Here is a 10792-nt window from a genome sequence, read left to right as displayed (position 1 = left end):
AAGATATAAACAGGAATTCTCTTAAGGCATAAACAGGAATCCCCTCCACCATGCATAACTGAAATCAACCAACATCTGAGCAAACAAAGGGTGAGAGGAAGGGCATGTAAATTGCCTCTAGCAACTTAAATAAGCAAGTGAGGTGGGAGGATGGGATGAGTAGAAACAATCAGCGTCACTGCTAACATGGAGGTGTGGGGAAGAGTTTAGCCTTTGGCTTAACCCTTAAACTGCTAGGACTTTGTCAGCTTGCAGTCTCCCACAGTAGCCCACGCATAGGTCCTTCGGACCCCAGACCCCAGTATATCGTTCCTCTTGACAGTCTCTGTATATGAGGACAGAGGCAAGCTCAGAGGTCCTGGAAGGTGCCCTAGGTTTTTGGTCTCAACTATAGAAGCAGGTGGAAGACTGCTATTCCTTGATTGAGAAGCAGTTGGCAGCCGTTTATGCAGCCTTGCAGGCCTGCGAGGCAATCATGAGGGCCGCACCCATGACCGTCCTGTCCACCTACCTGGTGGTAGGGTGGCTGCATTCTTGGATGAGGGCACACTGGACGGGGGTGTCCCAGATGCCTACATTGACCAAACGGGGGGTGTATCTAGAGCAATGGGGCCCATTTAGCTCTAGTCCTTTGGCCCAGCAATTTCAAGAAGTGCTGGGCCTGTGACTGATCAGGCACAGGTAGCAGAGGCGGAACTGCCTCAGGTGTCTTCGGAAGAAGAGGCACGGAGTCCCAGGGGAAAGTGTCTGTGCCAGAGGCTTGGTATATAGATGGATCTAGTCAAGGGACTCCTCCCACCTGGACAGCTGTGGGTATACAACTGGATACAAATGAACTGTGGTTCAAACAGGGCTAGGCCAGAACAGCCAATAGGCAGAACTGTGGGCCGTCTGGCTAGTCCAGATGCATGAGCAAGGTCAAGTGCATGTCTGTACCAATACTTGGGCAGTCTATTGTGGCCTTACTCTGTGTCTTCCTTGATCTGCTGCCCAACAATAAGCAGTTGGGGGCCGACCACTCTAAGGCGAACCCATGTGGGAAGAGCTCTGGGAAAGAGGACAAAGGGAAAGGGCAGTGATATATACCATGTCCCCGGACATCACCCTTTGCAAACTCCTGAAAATGATGAAGCAGATACCTGAGCTAGAATTGGAAGTCTGGGCCTTCCTAGGGGAGACAAAGCTGTGTGGCTACATAAGAAAACAGACACATGGTGGTTTTATCCCTTAGTGGCATTTCTCCCAGGTGGAAGACCATAGATGTAGAATTACAAGTAGAAGCTTTAGTGAAGCACACCACCCAAGTCTTGAATGTACCCTGCAGGCCCTGACTCTCTGATTGGATGAAACTACCCAAATGAGGAAAATGGTGTTACAGAATAGAAGAGCCCTAGATCTTCTAACTGCTTCTCAAGGGGAACATGTGCCTATTGCACATAGAATGTTGCATATTCATTCCTGATCACCAAAAGCAAGTGACAGAAGTCCTAGCAGAAATGGATGGAGAGGTCCAGGCTCTACAGGCTCTACAGAATGAGCCCTTAACCACATGGTGGAATCATGTAAAGAACACCTGGCATGGGTCCTGATTGTTATCACCCTGGTTGCTGTTTGCTTGGTGGTGGGTTGTTGTACCCTGTATTGCTGTTGCACTCCTTGGGTCCAATGAGCTGCCCTATGTACCAAAGCCCCCATCCTATAGGGGTGGAATGTATGACCATAATAGTGATATGCATGATGTGAGCTCTGGTCCATGGCATAAATTTCAGAGAACTCCAGCTCCCATGCTTTCCTGGGCGGCAGCCCCAGCTCCTACCCTTTTTTGAGTTGCCTGACTCAGCTCTGGTTCCCGTGCCTTTCTAGGGCTGCTACCATTTTTCAGGCAGTCATGCTTTATTGGGATGCCTGACTCAGCAACTAACATTATTTTGTTGATGTAACATTGACACCATGCCACTATTGTCCCTGAACAGTATATCTACAAGCTCCGGCACTGCTGGGGGAGGGAGGAATAAAGCACTGCAGCATGTCTCATCTCCCTCTGACTCCGCATGCTTTCTTCACCTTGGGGATCTCGCTGCCTAAACCATCCCTTGAGGAGGTGGACTCTTTGACTCTAGGAGACAAGCCCAGGATGTTAGCCCAGGATGAGCTGCTGCTGCCCATTGCACACCACCTGGTTCCAAGACTCATAGGGTCCTTTGGAGTTTAGGAGACATACGACAGTGGCGCAAGAAGGGAGGGGATGGAAAGGCATTCCCCAATTTATTTATTTTTTGGTAACCTTATATCTTTATCTTCGGATTTATAAATCTCTCTTTTCCCAAAATATTTATTATTTGGTGTAATGTAAGGATCTTTGTTTCATCAACAGATAAAACACCACTTATTAAATAACTCACCTTTTCCTAATTTGAAATAAAACAATATACAGATTTGTCATTGATTCTTTTTCTGAACTTGCTTCACTTTCAGTGATCAATTTGTCTAAAACTGTTTAATATAACAATGTTTTAATAGTTTATATTTTGATAGCTGGGAGAGCATGTCCCCTGTTTTTCTCCTATTTAAAATATGCTTATGGTGCTGGCCTGGAGGCTGAGTGGACAGAGCATTGTCCCAGCAAGTCGAGGTCATGGGTTCAACCCTCAGTAAGGGGACATATGAGAAGCAACCAGTCAGGGCACAACTAAATGAATCAACTAAGTGGAACAATGAGTTGATTCTTCTCTCTCCCATTACCCTGTCTCTCAAATCAATGAAAAATTAAATATATATGTTGTTTATGTGAATCTACTCTTCCAGATGCTTAAAAAAAAATCTGTATGTTCCTTTATTGGAGCAAGATTCCTGACCCATATACAGTGATGTATTTACTAAACAGCTGTGCAGAAATTACATACTATCCATCTAGATAGTTTTTTCATACTTTACTTATTGATAGACTAGTTCCACTTATAAGTTTTATACATTGGAAAGTCTTGAATTTGACCAGGCTGTCCATTAAGTCATCGCTAAAAAAAGTTAAGTGGCATTTAAGTTTAGCTACAATATTTGACAACATTAAAAAGCTTAGGCATTGGGTAGTTCTCAAAATGTGACTCTATGCAAAATGGCATTTAGCAGACAGAGCAGAGTCAAGCATCTCACTCAGATTCACATAGATGGGTCTCATTTGAGAACAGCACACTAAATAGCTGGAACTTAGACATGAAAGTACTACTGAGTTTCTTAACCACTATAACAAACTGTTTACTCTGAGAGCCTATTTGGCCACATTTTATAGCACTATAGAGACATGCCAGCAATAGTCCCATGTGTAACTTGGCAGTAGAGTACCAGATCTGATAGTGGTAGCAGCCACTATTGTTATATCCAAGTAAATAGAGACCAATTTTTAAAATTTTATATATATATATATTTAGCAACAGAGACAGACAGGAAGGGAGTGAGATGAGAAGCATCAATTATTGTTGTGGCACTTTAGGTGTTCATTGATTGCTCCTCATACATGCCTTGACCAGGGGTCTCCAGCTGAGCCAGTGACCTCTTGCTCAAGCCAGCAACTTTGGGCTCAAGCCAGTGACCATAGGTCATGTCTATGATCCCACACTCAAGCCAGTGACCCCACTCTCAAGCTTGTGAGCCCACACTCAAACTGGCGACCTGGGTCCTCAATGTCCCAAGTCGATGCTTTAGTCACTGAGCCACTGCCTGGTGAGACTATAGACTCATTTTTAAAATTGTCAATTTGAAATACAAATTAAGGCTACAACAGTCTCAGAACTAAGTTTTGAATAATCTGGTATCCCAAATGATTTGAAAAAATTTCAGAAACTTATAGCAAATTGTATTCATGATGTTTCCCAGCTATGGAGACATTAATACATTAATTCAAATTTCTTTACTCAGTCCACGTAGCCCTAAGGTTGTCCTGCAGAATATGCATCAAAAAATATGGAGTTAGGTTGACAAAGTTTGGCAATATGTTATACAAGTCAAACTTGATATCTGTTCTGAGAGAAAAGCATCAAATATTTTATGTACACATTTAGTTTTATAGTAACAAAGCACTTGTACACTTTTAGCATTTAAATCTGAGCATCATCTTTCCTTTCCAGTGAAATAAAAAGAAAATTAAAAAATAAACAGGCAACAACCCTGGTTAGATAGCTCAGTTGGTTAGAGCATCGTCCTAAAGCACAGAGGTTACTGGTTCCATCCCCGGTCAGGGCACATACAGGAACAAATTGATGTTCCTCTCTCTCTCTCTCTCTCTCTCTCTCTCTCTCTCTCTCTCAAAACAATTAAATAAACATTAAAAAATATAAACAGGCCTGACCAGGCGGTGGTGCAGTGGATAGAGCGTCAGACTGGGATGCAGAGGACCCGAGTTTGAGACTCCAAGGTCGCCAGCTTGAGTGCAGGCTCATCTGGTTTGAGGAAAAGCCCACCAGCTTGAACCTAAGGTCACTGGCTCCAGCAAGGGTTTACTCGGTCTGCTGAAGGCCCGAGGTCAAGGCACATATGAGAAAGCAATCAATGAACAACTAAGGTGTTGCAACGCGCAATGAAAAACTAATGATTGATGCTTCTAATCTCTCTCCGTTCCTGTCTGTCTGTCCCTGACTATCCCTCTCTCTGACTCACTCTCTGTCTCTGTAAAATAAATAAATAAATAAATAAAAATTAAAACAAAAAAAACTTTAAAAAATATATATATAAACAGGAACAAAATTACAATAGAGAAATGTGAATTCCAAGTAAGATCCAACAGGTTCTGCTGATTCTTCCATCAAGTGGCAGAGTTCAAGTCATCATTAGGAGATAACTTTATTTTAAAAGTGGCATCTTAAACTGTAAGGATGTCCATTAAACATCATAATTAAGCATGTCAAAGGAGAAGCTATGTTATCAAAACGCTCACTTAACACACCCCAACATCTCAAACCTGGCTTTTGCTGACCTTCTATAATCTTTTTTTTTAAGTTAAAAAAAAAAAGCGCCTTTTCTTAAATGTTATTTATTTATTTTAGAGACAAAGACAAAAACATCCATCTGTTCCTGTATGTGCCCTGACCAGGAATTGAACCTGCAACCTTTGCATATCAGAACAATGCACTAACCAACTAAGCTATCTGGCCAGGGCAATTTAAAAACAATTTTTTTTAAACAAGAGAAAATAGACAGATACATATTGGTAAGTGCTAACTGTTAGTATTCACATAGAGACACAGTGTAATCTCTGAGTCCAATATACAGAAAAAGGAGAAAAATAGCTAGACTTCTATGTATTACTATGTAGGGGCCTACCACCCTCCAGCTTCCAGCAGAGCTAAAAGAGCATAAGGTTTTTCTTTTTTCCCACAGAGCAAGGTGGTGTTGATCCCATAAAGTTTTTGATGAGACAGGAAGAGATAAAATGCATCTGGAACAGAAAGGGGCAGAGATTCTTTTCCCACTGTATTCTGCTCAAGATATATTGCCCTAAATAAGGTGAGAACTGTGGTATAAAGCAGTGGTCCCCAGCCCCCAGGCCATGGACCAGTACCAGTCTGTGGGCCATTTGGTACCGGTCCGCAGAAAAAGAATAAATAACTTACATTATTTCTGTTTTATTTATATTTAAATCTGAACGATGTTTTATTTTTAAAAGATGACCAGATTACCTCTGTTACATCTGTCTAAGACTCACTCTTGACGCTTGTCTTGGTCACGTGATACATTTATCCATCCCACCCTAAAGGCCGGTCCGTGAAAAGATTTTCTGACATTAATCCGGTCCATGGCCCAAAAAAAGTTGGGGACCATTGGCATAAAGCAGGGGTCCCCAAACTACGGCCCGTGGGCCACATGCGGCCCCCTGAGGCCATTTATCCGGCCCCCGCCGCACTTCCGGAAGGGGCACCTCTTTCATTGGTGGTCAGAGGAGCATAGTTCCCATTGAAATACTGGTCAGTTTGTTGATTTAAATTTACTTGTTCTTTATTTTAAATATTGTATTTGTTCCCGTTTTGTTTTTTTACTTTAAAATAAGATATGTGCAGTGTGCATAGGGATTTGTTCATAGTTTTTTTTTATAGTCTGGCCCTCCAATGGTCTGAAGGACAGTGAACTGGCCCCCTGTGTAAAAAGTTTGGGGACCCCTGGTATAAAGGATAGAAATGAGAGAGATCTCCAAAATAGGGCAACTGAACACAAAAGAGAGAAAAAAGGAAGAGAGAGAGAGACTACAACTTGTTCCCAGGGACAGGAAAACAACTTTTCAAAAGGTTGGAATCTATCAATGTTCCATTTGTCAACTTCTCCTTCTTCTTCCTCTCCTTACGCCACCCCATCATCATCTTTATCTTCTTCACCTTCATCCTCATCCTCTTCTTCAATATCTTTCAACCCTTCTCTTCATCTTCTCCTTCCTAGTCTTCATCATCCATGTCAGAAACCAAGTGGTAATACAGTAAGGATTTGGCCAATATCATTTTTGATGATGACTTCTCCTCACTCATCAGCACCTATATCAGCAAGGGCAGTAAGTCAGGTAAAGAAGCTCTCTGGTTCCTCATGCTGCCTCTTACTCTGCATTTGACTTGAATGTTTCATCAATTTCTTCCCATCTGATTTTAGTGGACTTCGAAGATGAATCATCACTCTCATTCAGATGAAATTCTTTGGACAGAACTTTATTTTCAATATAAGGATTTTCATAAAAATTTATTCCCTGACCACGTAGCTTGGTTGGTTAGAGCATCATCCCAATACACCAAGGTTGTGGGTTTGATCCCCAGTCAGGATATATACAACAATCAGCCAATGAATGATACATAAATAAGAGCAAAAACATATCAGTGTTTCTCTCTGTGTGTCCTTCACTCTCTCTCTAAAAGCAATCAATAAAAATTAAAAAAAAAATTATTCTGTAACCTGATTTAGTATCTTCAAAATCTGTCACTTTAATAATTGCGGAATAATGCAGCACCTCTTCATCCTCTTCCCCAAGCAGTGCAGACACTTGTGGATGGTTGACACATGTTGTTACCCAAAAGTTTGGGATTTGAGTGATCAATTCTGACCTCATCTGAAACAATGGTTGGTGGGGTTTGTTATATATCTATTCTACTTTCAAAATCTCCTCACTAGCTTGTTCATTAAGTCTATTTCATTTTGTACTTCATCAATATGGTCAGTTGCTTCTTGCTGCTCTTTTTCTCCCTTCAGCAAAGCCTGAGAGGCTGACTTCTCTGGCTCGAAGGCAGTCTCAGATTCTTTGTTTGAGGTGGGAGTGAAGATTGGTGTTCGGGGGCCATGCTGTGAGGAAAATCAGAGAATCAGACCGAAGGGAAGTTGCATGGCTAGAAGCAGCTCTGAGAACTACCAGATGCTGTGTGTTTTTTTAAATTAATAAATTATACTCTTTTGAATTGATCGATGTAGAATTTTGGAATAAGTTCAAAGTCAAACTGCTTTTCAAAAAAGTTGTACCACCTTACACTCCCCAGAGCAAGGCATGAAGGCTCCTATTGCTCACTTCTCATCAAACGGGTTTTTATCAACCTTCTGAACCCCAGTCATTCTGGTGGTTATAAAGAAATCTTATTGTGGTTAAACTGATGATAATGGGGTAACACCTTTAGCTGTCTGTCTGTCATTTGGAATCCCGGTTTGATATAATGACTATTTAAGTGCATTTGGGGAGGGGAGGTATATTTTTTCTTTGTTTTTATTATGATTTTAACTTTACATCTTGATCTGATCCATCTGGAATTAATCTTTGTGTAAGGTAAGTTGTAGAAGTTCAACTAGCACTTTCCAGGTGGCTAGTCATTTATGACAATACTATTTCAATACTCCACTCCAGATCATGGGTAATAATAGAAGCAATTTTTGTACACAGGTATGCTTGTCTGTTTATCTACATAAATTCTATTAAGACTTCCTTTGTACTGCATAGAATTAATAGATAAATTAGAGATCTTCCTTTTTGTGTTTTTTTTTTACATTGAGTCCTTCAGCCAGGAGCATGGTACATCTCCCCATTTATTCAGGTACTCTATCCTGCCTTTTTGCACAGCTTTGTTCTTTATTTTTTTATCTTTAAGAGTAAGTTTATTAAAGCTGAGGAAAGTAAGACAAGGAAGGGCCTAGACTAGAAGAGGCTGCCCTGGCTGGATTGCTCGGTTGGTTAGAGCATCTTCCCAACACACAGAGGTTGCCGGTTCAATCCCCAGTCAGGGCCAATACAGGAACAGATTCATTTTTCTGTCTGTCTCTCTTTCTCTTTCTCTCTCTGAAATCAATAAATAAAGATATTAAAAAAAAAGACTAGCCTGACCTGTGGTGCGCAGTGGATAAAGCGTCGACCTGGAAATGCTGAGGTCGCCGGTTCGAAACCCTGGGTTTGCCTGGTCAAGGCACATATGAGAGTTGATGCCTTCAGCTCCTCCCCCCTGTCTCTCTCTTCTCTCTCTCTCTCTTCTCTAAAATGAATAAATTAAATTAAATTAAAAATTAAAAAAAAAAGAAGACGATCCAACAGGAAAGCCTCAGTGGGGCTGCTTTGGCTCACTGGGAAATCAGAGAAAAGGGAGCCTTGAGACAGGATCAAGGGTTTAGTCTAGGAGAGCTGCCACTGCCCAAGGATCCCTGGTTGCGTGTCTCATGAGGACCTTAGAGTGCAGGAGAGACACACCTCTGCAGGGAAGAAGAGAGGAAAGGGGAAAGGAAAGGTGCAGGCATGCTCCTGGGAGGGAGAATGCTAGTTTTATTCTTTCAAAATTTTTATTTATTGATTGATTTTTTTGAGAAAGAGAAACATTGATTTGTTTTTTCACTTATTTATGCATTCATCAGTTGCTTTAAATTTTTCTTTTCCATTGATTTGAGAGACAGAAGCTTCAACTAGTTGTTTCACTTAGTTGTTCCATTTAATTGTGTACTCATTGAGTACTTCTTGTATGTGTCCTAACTGGGGGTCAAACCTATGACCTCTGGTGTGCTGGGTAGTCCCTTTATCCACTGAGCCACCTGGTCAGGGACATCGGTTGATTGTTGTATGTTTCCTGATAAGGAATTAAACCCTTAACCTTGGCATATTGGGATGACACTAACCAACTGAGATATGTGGCAAGGACCATATAGTTTTATAATTTTTTCCCCAGTTAATCTAGTTTCTCTTGCTGTTATAAAGATTTTTCCATTATGTGTTCTAATTTCTTTTTTCTATTGATATTTAAAAATTATAGTAAAATATGTATAACATATCACTTAATATAAATATATAACTAATTTTAAATATACAATTCAGTGGCATTAAGTACATTCACAGTGTTGTACAACCATAACCACTATCCTCTGATTTATCCTTATATTTATTTTATTCTGTGCTACATTATTGAAGTAGCTCTTGGTAGACAGCCTCAACTACAAAAACATTAACAACTAAAAGTTGGAAATGATTTCTAATAAAAATTATATTTTCCATAAATTAATTTTGTAAACGAGAGTTTCCATCAAGCCTAGGGCAATACAATGCAAAATTTAGTTACTTGGGGGACTTAGATTGCTCAAGAAATGATAAAGCCCAGCCAGATAGCTCAGTTGGATAGAGTGTTATCCTGAGGTACAGAGGTGGTCCGTTTAATCCTTGGTCAGGGCACATGCAGGAGCAGCTCGATGTTTCTGTTTGTCTCTCTCTCCCTCTTCCTCTCTACTGAAATCAATAAATAAAATTTTTTAAATTATTTAAAAATAAAAGAAAGAAATAATAAAAGCCCTGGCTAGCTTGCTCAGTTGGTATAGGGTCTATGCTAGAGATGGCCCTTCCACCTCCCCAGTCCCTGACGCCATGATCACGGATCCTGGCCGTGAGCTGTGGAAGAGAGGGTAATAAAGCTGCAATTGAGGTTTTACTAAGGACAAAGAAACTTAGTCACTAGATATCAAGGAGAAACAGCACAGAATGGAAAGTTTGCTTCCCCCCCATCCACTGCTTGCCTGCTCACCTGCTTGCTTATCCATAGACAAAGAGTTTAGCTTGAGCAATTGCCCAAGGCTTAGCTATGAAAACCATGGCCTCTTTCAATAGAATGTGGAGCTATGGTCGACCTACTGCCATCGGTGCTGCCCTATGTGTAAACAATAAAGGCTACGTATGCTCCATCCGGTTCTCCTTGTGATTACTTTGGGATCCCACAACAACACCAGATTGATATTCTGGGTCTAGACCACCTACATTATATATAGTTGGTTAGAGTGCATTCCAATATACCAAGGTTGCAGGTTCCATTGCTGGCGAGGGCACACACAGGAATCAACCAATGAATACATAAATAAGTGGGACAATAAATCAATGTTTCTCTCTCTCTCTCAAATTAATATAAAAAATTTAAAAAGATATAAGGACTGATTCAAAAATGGTTGTTTGGGAAATGTCTAACCACCCACCAAACCGTGAACCCAAAGAGGCCCACACCAGGACACATCATATCAATAGTTAAAATACCAAAGGTTAAAGACAAAGAATCTTAAAAGTTGTAAGAGAAGAGCAGTCAGTTACTTACAAAGGAGCACCAATAAGAGTGTCAGCTGATTTCTCAACAGAAACTTTATAGGCCAAAAGGGATTGCATAAAATATTCAAACTGATGAAATGCAAGGCTATCAACCAAGATTATTCTATGTAGCAAAGCTATTATTTAGAATTGAAGGACAGATAAGGAACTTCCCAGATAAGAAAGAGCTAAAGGAGTTTATCACCACTAAATGGGCATTATCAGAAATATAAAGAAATATTCTTC

At 40.7% G+C, this 10792-nt stretch overlaps 1 pseudogene; it reads right to left on the bottom strand.

Moving 5' to 3' along the window:
- Positions 1-962: 962 nt before the first annotated feature.
- Positions 963-7304, bottom strand: LOC136393903 (protein SET-like; annotated as a pseudogene).
- Positions 7305-10792: the final 3488 nt, after the last annotated feature.

Source organism: Saccopteryx leptura, chromosome 2 (assembly GCF_036850995.1).
Source record: "Saccopteryx leptura isolate mSacLep1 chromosome 2, mSacLep1_pri_phased_curated, whole genome shotgun sequence".
Taxonomy (NCBI): Eukaryota; Metazoa; Chordata; class Mammalia; order Chiroptera; family Emballonuridae; genus Saccopteryx; species Saccopteryx leptura.
This window is presented reverse-complemented; position numbering and strand designations above follow the sequence as displayed.